We start from the raw sequence: 21,902 nt of genomic DNA on the forward strand, positions 1-21,902 counted from the left end.
ACACACAGACACACACACACACACACACAGACACAGACACACACAGACACAGACACACACAGACACACACACACACAGACACACACACACACACAGACACACACCTCTGTCTCTCTCACACGCACACACACACAGACACAGACACAGACACACACAGACCGAGTGAGACTTACAGATATAGTAGTAGTCGGTGCCGGGCCTGAACTCGAAGCCGAGGGAGAAGGGGGTAAACAGTTGTATCTTTTCCAGGAAGTGGACGGGGGCGAAGGGGGCAAATGGCCGGTCACATTGCCAACGTTTGAAGGCCTTGCTGTTCAGGCTGCATGTGTTGTACCCCTCCTGGTCCACCATGTAGAGCTGGAACCTCTCGGCTTGGGCCGGATCCTGGGCCGAGGCCTGGGGCAGGCTGTAGTGGGGACACACAATGTCCATGTAGTCGTTGATGTGAACTCGCACTGTGTAATTACCCCCGTGGAACCTGGAGAGGGGGAACAGCAGCTTACAACAACAACAACTTCAGGGCTGGGGGAGGGGGGGGGTTGGTGAGGCAGCGAGAGCACAGCAAGATCCCACAGACCGCGATTCGCCAACCGCTCCCCCCCGAGAGCACAGCAAGATCCCACAGACCGCGATTCGCCAACGGCTCCCCCCCCACCCCGAGAGCACAGCAAGATCCCACAGACCGCGATTCACCAACGGCTCCCTCCCCCCCGAGAGCACAGCAAGATCCCACAGACCGCGATTCGCCAACCGCTCCCCCCCGAGAGCACAGCAAGATCCCACAGACCGCGATTCGCCAACGGCTCCCTCCCCCCAAGAGCACAGCAAGGTCCCACAGACCGCGATTCGCCAACAGCTCCCTCCCCCCGAGAGCACAGCAAGATCCCACAGACCGCAATTCGCCAACCGCTCCCCCCCGAGAGCACAGCAAGATCCCACAGATCAGCGCACAGACCCAGACGCACAGCAAGATCCCACAGACCAGTGCACAGCCCAGACGCACAGACCGTAATTTGTCAATGGCTCCCCCCTCACAGCACAGCAAGATTCCATAGAAAGTGATTCACCAACGCCATCCCCACCAAGAGCACAGCAAGATCCCACTGCTCAGCAGGCAAACCCAGACTCACAGCAAGATCCCACTGACTGCAATTTGGCACGGGTCACCCCCCCAAAACACACAACAAGATCCCACAGTCCACATTACGCCATCTTGCACAGCAAGATCCTACGGCCCAGTATGCAGACACAGATGCACAGCAAGATCCCACACTTGAGCACACCCCCAGATACACAGCAAGATCCCACACACAGTGATTTGCTCATGGGGTCAGGCACAGGGGGCTGGAGGAGGTGATGGAGATAGGGAAGGGGTGTAGGGGGCTAGAGGGGGTGACAGAGATAGGGAGGGGGTGTAGGAGGCTGGAGGGGGTGACAGAGATAGGGAGGGGGTGTAGGGGGCTGGAGGGGGTGACAGAGATAGGGAGGGGGTGTAGGGGCTGGAGGGGGTGACAGAGATAGGGAGGGGGTGTAGGAGGCTGGAGGGGGTGACAGAGATAGGGAGGGGGTGTAGGGGCTAGAGGGGGTGACAGAGATAGGGAGGGGGTGTAGGGGGCTGGAGGGGGTGACAGAGATAGGGAGGGGGTGTAGGGGGCTGGAGGGGGTGACAGAGATAGGGAGGGGGTGTAGGGGCTGGAGGGGGTGACAGAGATAGGGAGGGGGTGTAGGAGGCTGGAGGGGGTGACAGAGATAGGGAGGGGGTGTAGGAGGCTGGAGGGGGTGACAGAGATAGGGAGGGGGTGTAGGAGGCTGGAGGGGGTGACAGAGATAGGGAGGGGGTGTAGGGGGCTGGAGGGGGTGACAGAGATAGGGAGGGGGTGTAGGGGGCTGGAGGGGGTGACAGAGATAGGGAGGGGGTGTAGGGGCTGGAGGGGGTGACAGAGATAGGGAGGGGGTGTAGGGGGCTGGAGGGGGTGACAGAGATAGGGAGGGGGTGTCGGGGGTGACAGAGATAGGAGAGAGAGAGAGAGGGGATGGTAAGGTTGTGAGGGGGCGGGGGTGGCGGTCGGCGAAGGAGGCTTGTGGGCGGAAAGTTCTGGAATCCGGAGCAGGGAGGGCGGAGGCAGGAAACTCGGGAATAGCGTGCGATGAGTGTGCACTCTGTCACACAACCATAACCTCAAGAAAAGAGGAACAGCCTCCTCTGGTCACCCTCAACCCTCCGACTACTCGGTGACTCACTGAGGAGACTTCCTGATCCCTGAGGGCAGCTGGGAAATCCTCATGGATACTATCCCAGAGAGCGGCCACACCAACCAACACCAACAGTGTAGAGAGAGCTTTACTCTGTATCTAACCCCGTGCTGTCCCTGTCCCTGGGATGGGGGGGGACAGTGTAGAGGGAGCTTTACTCTGTATCTAACCCCGTGCTGTCCCTGTCCCTGGGATGGAGGGGACAGTGTAGAGAGAGCTTTACTCTGTATCTAACCCCGTGCTGTCCCTGTCCCTGGGATGGGGGGGGACAGTGTAGAGGGAGCTTTACTCTGTATCTAACCCCGTGCTGTCCCTGTCCCTGTCCCTGGGATGGGGGGGGAGAGTGTAGAGGGAGCTTTACTCTGTATCTAACCCCGTGCCATCCCTGTCCCTGGCAGTGTTTGATGGGATTGGTGGAGAGGTCTGTTTGCGTGCTGTGGGGATGGGCTGGGGGGAGACGGTGGGGACGCTGGTATTTCTGTCTGCGATGGAAACTTGGGCAATGTCCACCCCCCCCCCCCCCACCCCCTCGCCGACCCCCTGCACCCTTCCTCCACGATAGTGCCCCCACCTCCCTTGAGGCCCTCCCTCACTCTGGAAGGGAGTTACTCACGGTGGGGAGGAACCTCTGCAACACTGGGTGTCCCTCATCCTCGGCTGAAATGATCGTGCTGGGGAGGTGGGGTGCGTCCGAGTGAGGGAGGGTCTCGCAGACGCTCTGCAGGAAATCCCTCGCTGCCTTTGCATTCCTGCCTCCGAAGGGGGGAAGATGTGTAACAGGCCTGGGGCTGTTTTCCCCGGAGCGTCGGAGGCTGAGGGGTGACCTTATAGAGGTTTATAAAACCATGAGGGGCATTGATAGGGTAAATAGACAAGGTCTTTTCCCCTGGGGTGGGGGGATCCAGAACTAGAGGGGCATAGGTTGAGGGTGAGAGGGGAAAGGGGCAACTTTTTCACCCAGAGGGTGGTACGTGTGTGGAATGAGCTGCCAGAGGAAGTGGTGCAGGCTGGGACAACGACAGCATTTAAAAGGCATCTGGATGGGGACATGAATAGGAAGGATTTGGGGGGATGTGGGCCAAGTGCTGGCAAATGGGACGAGATTAGGTTGGGATATCTGGTGGATAGGTTGGACTGAAGGAACTGTTTCCGTACTCGATGAAAAGAACAAAGCAGTGAGGTACAGAGGAATCTGGGTGTTGTGAGGGATGAGTCAGGACAGGTTGATTTGCATGGAGAGGGAGAGATGAGGGAACAAAGGGATGTTACAACAGACACTCGACAGGATCGCCCAAACTTCGGCAAAGGGAGACCACACCTGGATGATGCACACAGTTTCGGTCGCCTTATTAGAAGGATTTAAACACAATGAGACAGACCTGTCCGCACAAATAATGTACCCCAGTGTTATACAGGGACAGACCCGTCCCCACCAGTACTGTACCCCAGAGTTTTACAGGGACAGACCTGTCCCCACCAGTACTGTACCCCAGTGTTATATAGGGACAGACCTGTCCCCACCAGTACTGTACCCCAGTGTTATACAGGGACAGACCTGTCCCCACCAGTACTGTACCCCAGTGTTATACAGAGACAGACCCGTCCCCACCAGTACTGTACCCCAGTGTTATACAGGGACAGAGCTGTCCCCACCAGCACTGTACCCCAATGTTATACAGGGACAGAACCTTCCCCACCAGTACTGTACCCCAGTGATATACAGGGACAGACCCGTCCCCACCAGTACTGTACCCCAGTGCCATACAGGGACAGACCCGTCCCCACCAGTATTGTACCCCAGTGTTATACAGGGACAGACTCGTCCCTACCAATACTGTACCCCAGTGTTATACAGGGACAGACCCGTCCCCACGAGTACTGTACCCCAGTGTTATACAGGGACAGACCCGTCCCCACCAGTACTGTACCCCAGTGTTATACAGGGACAGACCTGTCCCCACCAGTATTCTACCCCAGTGTTATACAGGGACAGACCCGTCCCCACCAGTACTGTACCCCAGTGTTATACAGGGACAGACCTGTCCCCACCAGTACTGTACCCCAGTGTTATACACTGACAGACCCGTCCCCACCAGTACTGTACCCCAGTGTTATACACTGACAGACCTGTCCCCACCAGTATTCTACCCCAGTGTTATACAGGGACAGACCCGTCCCCACCAGTACTGTACCCCAGTGTTATACAGGGACAGACCTGTCCCCACCACCAGTATTCTACCCCAGTGTTATACAGGGACAGACCCGTCCCCACCAGTACTGTACCCCAGTGTTATACAGGGACAGACCTGTCCCCACCAGTACTGTACCCCAGTGTTATGCACTGACAGACCCGTCCCCACCAGTACTGTACCCCAGTGTTATACACTGACAGACCTGTCCCCACCAGTATTCTACCCCAGTGTTATACAGGGACAGACCCGTCCCCACCAGTACTGTACCCCAGTGTTATACAGGGACAGACCCGTCCCCACCAGTACTGTACCCCAGTGTTATATAGGGACAGACCTGTCCCCACCAGTACTGTACCCCAGTGTTATACAGGGACAGACCTGTCCCCACCAGTACTGTACCCCAGTGTTATACAGAGACAGACCCGTCCCCACCAGTACTGTACCCCAGTGTTATACAGGGACAGAGCTGTCCCCACCAGCACTGTACCCCAATGTTATACAGGGACAGAACCTTCCCCACCAGTACTGTACCCCAGTGATATACAGGGACAGACCCGTCCCCACCAGTACTGTACCCCAGTGCCATACAGGGACAGACCTGTCCCCACCAGTACTATACCCCAGTGTTATACAATGTCAGACCCGTCCCCACCAGTACTGTACCCCAGTGTTATACAGGGACAGACCCGTCCCCACCAGTACTGTACCCCAGTGTTATATAGGGACAGACCTGTCCCCACCAGTACTGTACCCCAGTGTTATACAGGGACAGACCTGTCCCCACCAGTACTGTACCCCAGTGTTATACAGAGACAGACCCGTCCCCACCAGTACTGTACCCCAGTGTTATACAGGGACAGAGCTGTCCCCACCAGCACTGTACCCCAATGTTATACAGGGACAGAACCTTCCCCACCAGTACTGTACCCCAGTGATATACAGGGACAGACCCGTCCCCACCAGTACTGTACCCCAGTGCCATACAGGGACAGACCCGTCCCCACCAGTATTGTACCCCAGTGTTATACAGGGACAGACTCGTCCCCACCAATACTGTACCCCAGTGTTATACAGGGACAGACCCGTCCCCACGAGTACTGTACCCCAGTGTTATACAGGGACAGACCTGTCCCCACCAGTACTGTACCCCAGTGTTATACAGGGACAGACCTGTCCCCACCAGTATTCTACCCCAGTTTTATACAGGGACAGACCCGTCCCCACCAGTACTGTACCCCAGTGTTATACAGGGACAGACCTGTCCCCACCAGTACTGTACCCCAGTGTTATATAGGGACAGACCTGTCCCCACCAGTACTGTACCCCAGTGTTATACAGGGACAGACCTGTCCCCACCAGTACTGTACCCCAGTGTTATACAGAGACAGACCCGTCCCCACCAGTACTGTACCCCAGTGTTATACAGGGACAGAGCTGTCCCCACCAGCACTGTACCCCAATGTTATACAGGGACAGAACCTTCCCCACCAGTACTGTACCCCAGTGATATACAGGGACAGACCCGTCCCCACCAGTACTGTACCCCAGTGCCATACAGGGACAGACCCGTCCCCACCAGTATTGTACCCCAGTGTTATACAGGGACAGACTCGTCCCTACCAATACTGTACCCCAGTGTTATACAGGGACAGACCCGTCCCCACGAGTACTGTACCCCAGTGTTATACAGGGACAGACCCGTCCCCACCAGTACTGTACCCCAGTGTTATACAGGGACAGACCTGTCCCCACCAGTATTCTACCCCAGTGTTATACAGGGACAGACCCGTCCCCACCAGTACTGTACCCCAGTGTTATACAGGGACAGACCTGTCCCCACCAGTACTGTACCCCAGTGTTATACACTGACAGACCCGTCCCCACCAGTACTGTACCCCAGTGTTATACACTGACAGACCTGTCCCCACCAGTATTCTACCCCAGTGTTATACAGGGACAGACCCGTCCCCACCAGTACTGTACCCCAGTGTTATACAGGGACAGACCTGTCCCCACCACCAGTATTCTACCCCAGTGTTATACAGGGACAGACCCGTCCCCACCAGTACTGTACCCCAGTGTTATACAGGGACAGACCTGTCCCCACCAGTACTGTACCCCAGTGTTATGCACTGACAGACCCGTCCCCACCAGTACTGTACCCCAGTGTTATACACTGACAGACCTGTCCCCACCAGTATTCTACCCCAGTGTTATACAGGGACAGACCCGTCCCCACCAGTACTGTACCCCAGTGTTATACAGGGACAGACCCGTCCCCACCAGTACTGTACCCCAGTGTTATATAGGGACAGACCTGTCCCCACCAGTACTGTACCCCAGTGTTATACAGGGACAGACCTGTCCCCACCAGTACTGTACCCCAGTGTTATACAGAGACAGACCCGTCCCCACCAGTACTGTACCCCAGTGTTATACAGGGACAGAGCTGTCCCCACCAGCACTGTACCCCAATGTTATACAGGGACAGAACCTTCCCCACCAGTACTGTACCCCAGTGATATACAGGGACAGACCCGTCCCCACCAGTACTGTACCCCAGTGCCATACAGGGACAGACCTGTCCCCACCAGTACTATACCCCAGTGTTATACAATGTCAGACCCGTCCCCACCAGTACTGTACCCCAGTGTTATACAGGGACAGACCCGTCCCCACCAGTACTGTACCCCAGTGTTATATAGGGACAGACCTGTCCCCACCAGTACTGTACCCCAGTGTTATACAGGGACAGACCTGTCCCCACCAGTACTGTACCCCAGTGTTATACAGAGACAGACCCGTCCCCACCAGTACTGTACCCCAGTGTTATACAGGGACAGAGCTGTCCCCACCAGCACTGTACCCCAATGTTATACAGGGACAGAACCTTCCCCACCAGTACTGTACCCCAGTGATATACAGGGACAGACCCGTCCCCACCAGTACTGTACCCCAGTGCCATACAGGGACAGACCCGTCCCCACCAGTATTGTACCCCAGTGTTATACAGGGACAGACTCGTCCCCACCAATACTGTACCCCAGTGTTATACAGGGACAGACCCGTCCCCACGAGTACTGTACCCCAGTGTTATACAGGGACAGACCCGTCCCCACCAGTACTGTACCCCAGTGTTATACAGGGACAGACCTGTCCCCACCAGTATTCTACCCCAGTTTTATACAGGGACAGACCCGTCCCCACCAGTACTGTACCCCAGTGTTATACAGGGACAGACCTGTCCCCACCAGTACTGTACCCCAGTGTTATACACTGACAGACCCGTCCCCACCAGTACTGTACCCCAGTGTTATACACTGACAGACCTGTCCCCACCAGTATTCTACCCCAGTGTTATACAGGGACAGACCCGTCCCCACCAGTACTGTACCCCAGTGTTATACAGGGACAGACCTGTCCCCACCACCAGTATTCTACCCCAGTGTTATACAGGGACAGACCCGTCCCCACCAGTACTGTACCCCAGTGTTATACAGGGACAGACCTGTCCCCACCAGTACTGTACCCCAGTGTTATACACTGACAGACCCGTCCCCACCAGTACTGTACCCCAGTGTTATACACTGACAGACCTGTCCCCACCAGTATTCTACCCCAGTGTTATACAGGGACAGACCCGTCCCCACCAGTACTGTACCCCAGTGTTATACAGGGACAGACCTGTCCCCATCAGTACTGTACCCCAGTGTTATACACTGACAGACCCGTCCCCACCAGTACTGTACCCCAGTGTTATACAGCGACAGACCTGTCCCCACCAGTACTGTACCCCAGTGTTATACAGGGACAGACCTGTCCCCCACCAGTACTGTACACCAATGTTATACAGGGACAGACCTGTCCCCACCAGTACTGTACCCCAGTGTTATACAGGGACAGACCTGTCCCCACCAGTACTGTACCCCAGTGTTATACAGAGACAGACCCGTCCCCACCAGTACTGTACCCCAGTGTTATACAGGGACAGAGCTGTCCCCACCAGCACTGTACCCCAATGTTATACAGGGACAGAACCGTCCCCACCAGTACTGTACCCCACTGATATACAGGGACAGACCCGTCCCCACCAGTACTGTACCCCAGTGTCATACAGGGACAGACCCGTCCCCACCAGTATTGTACCCCAGTGTTATACAGGGACAGACTCGTCCCCACCAACACAGTACCCCAGTGTTATACAGGGACAGACCCGTCCCCACGAGTACTGTACCCCAGTGTTATACAGGGACAGACCCGTCCCCACCAGTACTGTACCCCAGTGTTATACACTGACAGACCTGTCCCCACCAGTATTCTACCCCAGTGTTATACAGGGACAGACCCGTCCCCACCAGTACTGTACCCCAGTGTTATACAGGGACAGACCTGTCCCCACCAGTACTGTACCCCAGTGTTATACACTGACAGACCCGTCCCCACCAGTACTGTACCCCAGTGTTATACACTGACAGACCTGTCCCCACCAGTATTCTACCCCAGTGTTATACAGGGACAGACCCGTCCCCACCAGTACTGTACCCCAGTGTTATACAGGGACAGACCTGTCCCCACCAGTATTCTACCCCAGTGTTATACAGGGACAGACCCGTCCCCACCAGTACTGTACCCCAGTGTTATACAGGGACAGACCTGTCCCCACCAGTACTGTACCCCAGTGTTATACACTGACAGACCCGTCCCCACCAGTACTGTACCCCAGTGTTATACACTGACAGACCTGTCCCCACCAGTATTCTACCCCAGTGTTATACAGGGACAGACCCGTCCCCACCAGCACTGTACCCCAGTGTTATACAGGGACAGACCTGTCCCCACCAGTACTGTACCCCAGTGTTATACACTGACAGACCCGTCCCCACCAGTACTGTACCCCAGTGTTATACAGGGACAGACCTGTCCACACCAGTACTGTACCCCAGTGTTATACAGGGACAGACCTGTCCCCACCAGTACTGTACCCCAGTGTTATACAGGGACAGACCCGTCCCCACCAGTACTGAACCCCAGTGTTATACAGGGACAGACCCGTCCCCTCCAGTACTGTACCCCAGTGTTATACAGGGACAGACCCGTCCCCACCAGAAATGTACCCAAGTGTTATACAGGGACAGACCCGTCCCCACCAGTACTGTACCACAGTGTTATACAGGGACAGACCTGTCCCCACCGGTACTGTACCCCAGTGTTATACAGGGACAGAGCCGTCCCCACCAGTACTGTACCCCAGTGACATACACTGAGAGACCCGTCCACACCAGTACTGTACCCCAGTGTTATACAGGGACAGACCCGTCCCAACCAGTACTGTACCCCAGTGTTATACAGGGACAGACCTGTCCCCCACCAGTACTGTACCCCAGTGTTATACAGGGACAGACCCGCCCCCACCAGTACTGTACCCCAGGGTTATACAGTGACAGACCCGTCCCCACCAGTCCTGTACCCCACTGTTATACAGGGACAGACCTGTCCCCCACCAGTACTGTACCCCAGTGTTATACAGGGACAGACCCGTCCCCACCAGTTAAGTGCCCCAGTGTTATACAGGGACAGACCTGTCCCCACCAGTACTGTACCCCAGTGTTATACAGGGACTGACCTGTCCCCACCAGTACTGTACCCCAGTGTTATACAGAGACAGACCCGTCCCCACCAGTACTGTACCCCAGTGTTATACAGTGACAGACCCGTCCCCACCAGTACTTTACCCCAGTGTTATACAATGACAGAGTTGTCCCCACCAGTACTGTACCCCAGTGTATTACAGGGACAGACCCGTCCCCACCAGTACTGTACCCTAGTGTTATACAGGGACAGACGTGTCCCCACCAGTACTGTACCCCAGTGTTATACAGGGACAGACCCGTCCCCACCAGTACTGTACCCCAGTGTTACACAGGGACAGACCCATCCCCACCTGTACTGTACCCCAGTGTTATACAGGGACAGACCCGTCCCCACCAGTACTGTACCCCAGTGTTATACAGGGACAGACCCGTCCCCACCAGTACTGTACCCCAGTGTTATACAGGGACAGTCCATCCCCACCAGTACTGTACCCCGGTGTTATACAGGGACAGACCCGTCCCCACCAGTACTGTACCCCACTGTTATACAGGGACAGACCCGTCCCCACCAGTACTGTACCCCAGTGTTATACAGGGACAGAATCATCCCCACCAGTACTGTACCCCGGTGTTATACAGGGACAGACCCGTCCCCACCGGTACTGTACCCCAGTGTTATACAGGGACAGACCCATCCCCACCAGTACTGTACCCCAGTGTTGTACAGGGACAGACCCGTCCCCACCAGGACTGTACCCAAGTGTTGTACAGGGACTGACCCGTCCCCACCACTACTGTACCCAACTGTTTTCAGGGACAGACCCGTCCCCACCAGTACTGTACCCCAGTGTTATACTGGGACAGACCATCCCCACCAGTACTGTACCCCAGTGTGATACAGGGACAGACCCGTCCCCACCAGTACTGTACCCCGGTGTTATCCAGGGACAGACCCGTCCCCACCATCTCCCTCCCCCAGTGTTATACAGGGACAGACCCGTCCCCACCAGTACTGTACACCAGTGTTATACAGGGACAGACCTGTCCCCACCGGGACTGTACCCAGTGTTATACTGGGACAGAACCGTCCCCACCAGTACTGTACCCCAGTGTTATACAGGGACAGACCCGTCCCCACAAGTACTGTACCCCAGTGTTATACAGGGACAGACCTGTCCCCACCAGTACTGTACCCCAGTGTTATACAGGGACAGACCCGTCCCCACCAGTACTGTACCCCAGTGTTATATAGGGACAGACCCGTCCCCACCGGTACTGTACCCCAGTGTTATACAGGGACAGACCCTTCCCCACCAGTACAGTACCCCAGTGTTATACAGGGACAGACCCGTCCCCACCAGTACTGTACCCCAGTGTTATACAGGGACAGACCAGTCCCCACAAGTACTGTACCCCAGTGTTATACAGGGACAGACCCGTCCCCACCAGTACTGTACCCCAGTGTTATACAGAGACAGATCCGTCCCAACCAGTATTGTACCCCAGTGTTACACAGGGACTGACGCATCCCAGCAGTACTGAACCACAGTGTTATACAGAGACAGACCCGTCCCCACCAGTACTGTACCCCAGTGTTATACAGAGACAGACCCGTCCCCACCAGTACTGTACCCCAGTGTTATACAGAGACAGACCCGTCCCCACCGGTACTGTATCCCAGTGTTATACAGGGACAGACCCGTCCCCACCAGTACTGTACCCCAGTGTTACACAGGGACAGACCCGTCCCCACCAGTACTGTACCCCAGTGTTATACAGGGACAGACCTGTCCCCACCGGTACAGTACCCCAGTGTTATATAGGGTCAGACCCATTCCCACCAGTACTGTATCCCAGTGTTATACAGGGACAGACCATCCCCACCAGTACTGTATCCCAGTGTTATACAGGGACAGACCATCCCCACCAGTACTGTAGCCCAGTGTTATACAGGGACAGACCATCCCCACCAGTACTGTACCACAGTGTTATACAGGGACAGACCCATCCCCACCGGTACTGTACCCCAGTGTTATACAGGGACAGATCCATCCCCACCAGTACTGTACCCCAGTGTTATACAGGGACACACCCGTCCCCACCAGTACTGTACCCCAGTGTTATACAGGGAAAGACCTGCCCCCACCAGTACTGTACCCCAGTGTTATAGAGGGACAAACCTGTCCCCACCAGTACTGTACCCCAGTGTAATACAGGGACAGACCCGTCCACACCAGTACTGTACCCCAGTGTTATACGGGGCCATATCCTTCCCCACTGGTACTGTACCCCAGTGTTATACAGGGACAGACACGTCCCCACCAGTACTGTACCCCAGTGTTATACAGGGACAGACCCATCCCCACCAGTACTGTACCCCAGTGTTATACAGAGACAGGCCCGTCCCCACCAGTACTGTACCCCAGTGTTATACAGTGACAGACCCTTCCCCACCAGTACTGTACCCCAGTGTTATACAGGGACAGACCTGTCCCCACCAGTACTGTACCCCAGTGTTATACAGTGACAGACCCGTCCCCACCGGTACTGTACCCCAGTGTTATACAGTGACAGACCTGTCCCCACCAGTACTGTACCCCAGTGTTATACAGGGACAGACCCATCCCCACCAGTACTGTACCCCAGTGTTATACAGGGACAGACCCGTCCCCACCAGCACTGTACCCCAGTATTATACAGGGACAGACCCGTCCCCACCAGTACTGTACCCCAGTGTTATACAGGGACAGACCCGTCACCTCCAGTACTGTACCTCAGAGTTATACAGGGAAAGACCCGTCCCCACCAGTACTGTACCCCAGTGTTATACAGGAACAGACCTGTCCCCACCAGTACTGTACTCCAGTGTTATACAGGGACAGACCTGTCCCCACCAGTACTGTACCCCAGTGTTATACAGGGACAGACCCGTCCCCACCAGTACTGTACCCCAGTGTTATACAGGGACAGACCCGTCCCCAACAGTACTGTACCCCAGTGTTATACAGTCACAGACCCGTCCCCACCAGTACTGTACCCCAGTGTTATACAGAGACAGACCCGTCCCCACCAGTACTGTACCCCAGTGTTATACAGGGACAGACCCGTCCCCACCAGTACTGTACCCCAGTGTTATACAGAGACAGACCCGTCCCCACCAGTACTGTACCCCAGAGTTATACAGGGACAGACCCGTCCCCACCAGTACTGTACCCCAGTGTTATACAGGGACAGACCCGTCCCCACCAGTACTGTACCCCAGTGTTATACAGGGACAGACCCGTCCCCACCAGTACTGTACCCCAGTGTTATACAGGGACAGACCCGTCCCCACCAGTACTGTACGCCAGTGTTATACAGGGACAGACCCGTCACCTCCAGTACTGTACCCCAGAGTAATACAGGGAAAGACCCGCCCCCACCAGTACTGTACCCCAGTGTTATACAGGGACAAACCTGTCCCCACCAGTACTGACCCCAGTGAAATACAGGGACAGACCTGTCCCCACCGGTACAGTACCCCAGTGTTATACGGGGCCATATCCGTCCACACCGGTACTATAGCCCAGTGTTATACAGGGAGAGACCCGTCCCCACCAGGACTGTACCCCAGTGTTACACAGTGACAGACCCATCCCCACCAGTACTGTACCCCAATGTTATACAGGGATGGACCCGTCCCCACCAGTACTGTACCCCAGTGTTACATAGGGACAGACCCGTCCCCACCAGTACTGTACCCCAGTGTTACACAGGGACAGACCCGTCCCCACCAGTACTTTACCCCAGTGTTATACAGGGACATATCCGTCCCCACCAGTACTGTACCCCAGTGTTACACAGGAACAGACCTGTCCCCACCAGTACTGTACCCCAGTGTTATACAGGGACAGACTCGTCCCTACCAGTACTGTACCCCAGTGTTATACAGGGACATATCCGTCCCCACCAGTACTATACCCCAGTGTAATACAGGGACAGACCCATACCCACCAGTACTGTACCCCAGTGTTATACAGGGACAGACCCGTCCCCACCAGTACTGTACCCCAGTGTTATACAGGGACAGACCCGTCCCCACCAGTACTGTACCCCAGTGTTATACAGGAACAGACCTGCCCCCACCAGTACTGTACCCCAGTGTTATACAGGAACAGACCTGTCCCCACCAGGACTGTACCCCAGTGTTATACAGGAACAGACCAGTCCCCACCGGTACTGTACCCCAGTGTTATACAGGGACAGACCCGTCCCCACCAGTACTGTACCCCAGTGTTATACAGAGACAGACCCGTCCCCACCAGTACTGTCCCCCAGTGTTATACTGGGACAGATCCATCCCCACGAGTACTATACCCCAGTGTTATACAGGGACAGACCCATCCCCACCAGTACTGTAACCCAGTGTTATACAGGAACAGACCTGCCCCCACCAGTACTGTACCCCAGTGTTATACAGGAACAGACCTGTCCCCACCAGGACTGTACCCCAGTGTTATACAGGAACAGACCAGTCCCCACCGGTACTGTACCCCAGTGTTATACAGGGACAGACCCGTCCCCACCAGTACTGTACCCCAGTGTTATACAGAGACAGACCCGTCCCCACCAGTACTGTCCCCCAGTGTTATACTGGGACAGATCCATCCCCACGAGTACTATACCCCAGTGTTATACAGGGACAGACCTGTCCCCACCAGTACTGTACCCCAGTGTTATACAGGGACAGACCTGTCCCCACCAGTACTGTACCCCAGTGTTATACAGAGACAGACCCGTCCCCACCAGTACTGTACCCCAGTGTTATACAGGGACAGAGCTGTCCCCACCAGCACTGTACCCCAATGTTATACAGGGACAGAACCGTCCCCACCAGTACTGTACCCCACTGATATACAGGGACAGACCCGTCCCCACCAGTACTGTACCCCAGTGTCATACAGGGACAGACCCGTCCCCACCAGTATTGTACCCCAGTGTTATACAGGGACAGACTCGTCCCCACCAACACAGTACCCCAGTGTTATACAGGGACAGACCCGTCCCCACGAGTACTGTACCCCAGTGTTATACAGGGACAGACCCGTCCCCACCAGTACTGTACCCCAGTGTTATACACTGACAGACCTGTCCCCACCAGTATTCTACCCCAGTGTTATACAGGGACAGACCCGTCCCCACCAGTACTGTACCCCAGTGTTATACAGGGACAGACCTGTCCCCACCAGTACTGTACCCCAGTGTTATACACTGACAGACCCGTCCCCACCAGTACTGTACCCCAGTGTTATACACTGACAGACCTGTCCCCACCAGTATTCTACCCCAGTGTTATACAGGGACAGACCCACCCCACCAGTCCTGTACCCCAGTGTTATACAGGGACAGACCTGTCCCCACCAGTATTCTACCCCAGTGTTATACAGGGACAGACCCGTCCCCACCAGTACTGTACCCCAGTGTTATACAGGGACAGACCTGTCCCCACCAGTACTGTACCCCAGTGTTATACACTGACAGACCCGTCCCCACCAGTACTGTACCCCAGTGTTATACACTGACAGACCTGTCCCCACCAGTATTCTACCCCAGTGTTATACAGGGACAGACCCGTCCCCACCAGCACTGTACCCCAGTGTTATACAGGGACAGACCTGTCCCCACCAGTACTGTACCCCAGTGTTATACACTGACAGACCCGTCCCCACCAGTACTGTACCCCAGTGTTATACAGGGACAGACCTGTCCCCACCAGTACTGTACCCCAGTGTTATACAGGGACAGACCTGTCCCCACCAGTACTGTACCCCAGTGTTATACAGGGACAGACCCGTCCCCACCAGTACTGAACCCCAGTGTTATACAGGGACAGACCCGTCCCCTCCAGTACTGTACCCCAGTGTTATACAGGGACAGACCCGTCCCCACCAGAAATGTACCCAAGTGTTATACAGGGACAGACCCGTCCCCACCAGTACTGTACCACAGTGTTATACAGGGACAGACCTGTCCCCACCGGTACTGTACCCCAGTGTTATACAGGGACAGAGCCGTCCCCACCAGTACTGTACCCCAGTGACATACACTGAGAGACCCGTCCACACCAGTACTGTACACCAGTGTTATACAGGGACAGACCCGTCCCAACCAGTACTGTACCCCAGTGTTATACAGGGACAGACCTGTCCCCCACCAGTACTGTACCCCAGTGTTATACAGGGACAGACCCGCCCCCACCAGTACTGTACCCCAGGGTTATACAGTGACAGACCCGTCCCCACCAGTCCTGTACCCCACTGTTATACAGGGACAGACCTGTCCCCCACCAGTACTGTACCCCAGTGATATACAGGGACAGACCCGTCCCCACCAGTTAAGTGCCCCAGTGTTATACAGGGACAGACCTGTCCCCACCAGTACTGTACCCCAGTGTTATACAGGGACTGACCTGTCCCCACCAGTACTGTACCCCAGTGTTATACAGAGACAGACCCGTCCCCACCAGTACTGTACCCCAGTGTTATACAGTGACAGACCCGTCCCCACCAGTACTTTACCCCAGTGTTATACAATGACAGAGTTGTCCCCACCAGTACTGTACCCCAGTGTATTACAGGGACAGACCCGTCCCCACCAGTACTGTACCCTAGTGTTATACAGGGACAGACGTGTCCCCACCAGTACTGTACCCCAGTGTTATACAGGGACAGACCCGTCCCCACCAGTACTGTACCCCAGTGTTACACAGGGACAGACCCATCCCCACCTGTACTGTACCCCAGTGTTATACAGGGACAGACCCGTCCCCACCAGTACTGTACCCCAGTGTTATACAGGGACAGACCCGTCCCCACCAGTACTGTACCCCAGTGTTATACAGGGACAGTCCATCCCCACCAGTACTGTACCCCGGTGTTATACAGGGACAGACCCGTCCCCACCAGTACTGTACCCCACTGTTATACAGGGACAGACCCGTCCCCACCAGTACTGTACCCCAGTGTTATACAGGGACAGAATCATCCCCACCAGTACGGTACCCCGGTGTTATACAGGGACAGACCCGTCCCCACCGGTACTGTACCCCAGTGTTATACAGGGACAGACCCATCCCCACCAGTACTGTACCCCAGTGTTGTACAGGGACAGACCCGTCCCCACCAGGACTGTACCCAAGTGTTGTACAGGGACTGACCCGTCCCCACCACTACTGTACCCAACTGTTTTCAGGGACAGACCCGTCCCCACCAGTACTGTACCCCAGTGTTATACTGGGACAGACCATCCCCACCAGTACTGTACCCCAGTGTGATACAGGGACAGACCCGTCCCCACCAGTACTGTACCCCGGTGTTATCCAGGGACAGACCCGTCCCCACCATCTCCCTCCCCCAGTGTTATACAGGGACAGACCCGTCCCCACCAGTACTGTACACCAGTGTTATACAGGGACAGACCTGTCCCCACCGGGACTGTACCCAGTGTTATACTGGGACAGAACCGTCCCCACCAGTACTGTACCCCAGTGTTATACAGGGACAGACCCGTCCCCACAAGTACTGTACCCCAGTGTTATACAGGGACAGACCTGTCCCCACCAGTACTGTACCCCAGTGTTATACAGGGACAGACCCGTCCCCACCAGTACTGTACCCCAGTGTTATATAGGGACAGACCCGTCCCCACCGGTACTGTACCCCAGTGTTATACAGGGACAGACCCTTCCCCACCAGTACAGTACCCCAGTGTTATACAGGGACAGACCCGTCCCCACCAGTACTGTACCCCAGTGTTATACAGGGACAGACCAGTCCCCACCAGTACTGTACCCCAGTGTTATACAGGGACAGACCCGTCCCCACCAGTACTGTACCCCAGTGTTATACAGAGACAGATCCGTCCCAACCAGTATTGTACCCCAGTGTTACACAGGGACTGACGCATCCCAGCAGTACTGAACCACAGTGTTATACAGAGACAGACCCGTCCCCACCAGTACTGTACCCCAGTGTTATACAGAGACAGACCCGTCCCCACCAGTACTGTACCCCAGTGTTATACAGAGACAGACCCGTCCCCACCGGTACTGTATCCCAGTGTTATACAGGGACAGACCCGTCCCCACCAGTACTGTACCCCAGTGTTACACAGGGACAGACCCGTCCCCACCAGTACTGTACCCCAGTGTTATACAGGGACAGACCTGTCCCCACCGGTACAGTACCCCAGTGTTATATAGGGTCAGACCCATTCCCACCAGTACTGTATCCCAGTGTTATACAGGGACAGACCATCCCCACCAGTACTGTATCCCAGTGTTATACAGGGACAGACCATGCCCACCAGTACTGTAGCCCAGTGTTATACAGGGACAGACCATCCCCACCAGTACTGTACCACAGTGTTATACAGGGACAGACCCATCCCCACCGGTACTGTACCCCAGTGTTATACAGGGACAGATCCATCCCCACCAGTACTGTACCCCAGTGTTATACAGGGACACACCCGTCCCCACCAGTACTGTACCCCAGTGTTATACAGGGAAAGACCTGCCCCCACCAGTACTGTACCCCAGTGTTATAGAGGGACAAACCTGTCCCCACCAGTACTGTACCCCAGTGTAATACAGGGACAGACCCGTCCACACCAGTACTGTACCCCAGTGTTATACGGGGCCATATCCTTCCCCACTGGTACTGTACCCCAGTGTTATACAGGGACAGACCCGTCCCCACCAGTACTGTACCCCAGTGTTATACAGGGACAGACCCATCCCCACCAGTACTGTACCCCAGTGTTATACAGAGACAGGCCCGTCCCCACCAGTACTGTACCCCAGTGTTATACAGTGACAGACCCTTCCCCACCAGTACTGTACCCCAGTGTTATACAGGGACAGACCTGTCCCCACCAGTACTGTACCCCAGTGTTATACAGTGACAGACCCGTCCCCACCGGTACTGTACCCCAGTGTTATACAGTGACAGACCCGTCCCCACCAGTACTGTACCCCAGTGTTATACAGGGACAGACCCGTCCCCACCAGCACTGTACCCCAGTATTATACAGGGACAGACCCGTCCCCACCAGTACTGTACCCCAGTGTTATACAGGGACAGACCCGTCACCTCCAGTACTGTACCTCAGAGTTATACAGGGAAAGACCCGTCCCCACCAGTACTGTACCCCAGTGTTATACAGGAACAGACCTGTCCCCACCAGTACTGTACTCCAGTGTTATACAGGGACAGACCTGTCCCCACCAGTACTGTACCCCAGTGTTATACAGGGACAGACCCGTCCCCACCAGTACTGTACCCCAGTGTTATACAGGGACAGACCCGTCCCCAACAGTACTGTACCCCAGTGTTATACAGTCACAGACCCGTCCCCACCAGTACTGTACCCCAGTGTTATACAGAGACAGACCCGTCCCCACCAGTACTGTACCCCAGTGTTATACAGGGACAGACCCGTCCCCACCAGTACTGTACCCCAGTGTTATACAGAGACAGACCCGTCCCCACCAGTACTGTACCCCAGAGTTATACAGGGACAGACCCGTCCCCACCAGTACTGTACCCCAGTGTTATACAGGGACAGACCCGTCCCCACCAGTACTGTACCCCAGTGTTATACAGGGACAGACCCGTCCCCACCAGTACTGTACCCCAGTGTTATACAGGGACAGACCCGTCCCCACCAGTACTGTACGCCAGTGTTATACAGGGACAGACCCGTCACCTCCAGTTCTGTACCCCAGAGTAATACAGGGAAAGACCCGCCCCCACCAGTACTGTACCCCAGTGTTATACAGGGACAAACCTGTCCCCACCAGTACTGACCCCAGTGAAATACAGGGACAGACCTGTCCCCACCGGTACAGTACCCCAGTGTTATACGGGGCCATATCCGTCCACACCGGTACTATAGCCCAGTGTTATACAGGGAGAGACCCGTCCCCACCAGTACAGTACCCCAGTGTTATACAGGGACAGACCTGTCCCCACCGGTACTGTACCCCAGTGTTATACAGAGACAGACCCGTCCTCACCAGGACTGTACCCCAGTGTTATACAGGGACAGACCCGTCCCCACCAGGACTGTACCCCAGTGTTACACAGTGACAGACCCGTCCCCACCAGTACTGTACCCCAATGTTATACAGGGATGGACCCGTCCCCACCAGTACTGTACCCCAGTGTTACATAGGGACAGACCCGTCCCCACCAGTACTGTACCCCAGTGTTACACAGGGACAGACCCGTCCCCACCAGTACTTTACCCCAGTGTTATACAGGGACATATCCGTCCCCACCAGTACTGTACCCCAGTGTTACACAGGAACAGACCTGTCCCCACCAGTACTGTACCCCAGTGTTATACAGGGACAGACTCGTCCCTACCAGTACTGTACCCCAGTGTTATACAGGGACATATCCGTCCCCACCAGTACTATACCCCAGTGTAATACAGGGACAGACCCATACCCACCAGTACTGTACCCCAGTGTTATACAGGGACAGACCCGTCCCCACCAGTACTGTACCCCAGTGTTATACAGGGACAGACCCGTCCCCACCAGTACTGTACCCCAGTGTTATACAGGAACAGACCTGCCCCCACCAGTACTGTACCCCAGTGTTATACAGGAACAGACCTGTCCCCACCAGGACTGTACCCCAGTGTTATACAGGAACAGACCAGTCCCCACCGGTACTGTACCCCAGTGTTATACAGGGACAGACCCGTCCCCACCAGTACTGTACCCCAGTGTTATACAGAGACAGACCCGTCCCCACCAGTACTGTCCCCCAGTGTTATACTGGGACAGATCCATCCCCACGAGTACTATACCCCAGTGTTATACAGGGACAGACCCATCCCCACCAGTACTGTAACCCAGTGTTATACTGGGACAGACCCGTCCCCACCGGTTCTGTATCCCAGTGTTATACAGGGACAGACCCATCCCCACGAGTACTATACCCCAGTGTTATACAGGGACAGACCCATCCCCACCAGTACTGTAACCCAGTGTTATACTGGGACAGACCTGTCCCCACAAGTACTGTACCCCAGTGTTATGCAGGGAAAGAGCTGTGCCCACCAGTACTGTACCCCAGTGTTATACATAGACAGACCTGTCCCCACAAGTACTGTACCCCAGTGTTATGCAGGGAAAGAGCTGTGCCCACCAGTACTGTACCCCAGTGTTATACATAGACAGACCTGTCCCCACCAGTACTGTACCCCAGTGTTATACAGGGACAGACCCGTCCCCACCGGTACTGTACCCCAGTGTTACACAGAGAGACCCGTCCCCATCAGTACTGTACCCCACTGTTATACAGGGACAGACCCGTACACACCAGTACTGTACCCCAGTGTTGTACAGGGACAGACCTGTCCCCACCAGTACTGTACCCCAGTGTTACACAGAGAGACCCATCCCCACCAGTACTGTACCCCACTGTTATACAGTAATAGATCTGTCCCCACCAGTACTGTACCCCAGTGTTATTCAGGGACAAACCCGTCCCCACCAGTACTGTACCCCAAAGTAATACAGCAAGAGACCCGTCCGCACCAGTACTGTACCCTAGTGTTATACAGAGACTGACCCGTCCCCACCAGTACTGTACCCCACTGTTATACAGGGACAGACCCGTCCCCACCAGAACTGTTCCCCAGTGTTATACAGGGACAGACCCGTCCCGACCAGTACTATACCCAAATGTTATATAGGGACAGACCCGTCCCCACCAGTACTGTACCCCAGTGTTATACAGGGAAAGACACGTCCCCACCACTACTGTCCCCCAGTGTTATACAGGGTATGACACGTCCCCACAACTACTGT

At 55.5% G+C, this 21,902-nt stretch overlaps 1 pseudogene; it reads right to left on the reverse strand.

The window, feature by feature from the left end:
* The window catches only part of LOC140472022 (ephrin-A2 pseudogene), a 117,219-nt pseudogene that overhangs the window by 5,099 nt on the left and 90,218 nt on the right, over positions 1-21,902 (reverse strand).

Source organism: Chiloscyllium punctatum, unplaced genomic scaffold, assembly GCF_047496795.1.
Source record: "Chiloscyllium punctatum isolate Juve2018m unplaced genomic scaffold, sChiPun1.3 scaffold_219, whole genome shotgun sequence".
Lineage (NCBI taxonomy): Eukaryota > Metazoa > Chordata > Chondrichthyes > Orectolobiformes > Hemiscylliidae > Chiloscyllium > Chiloscyllium punctatum.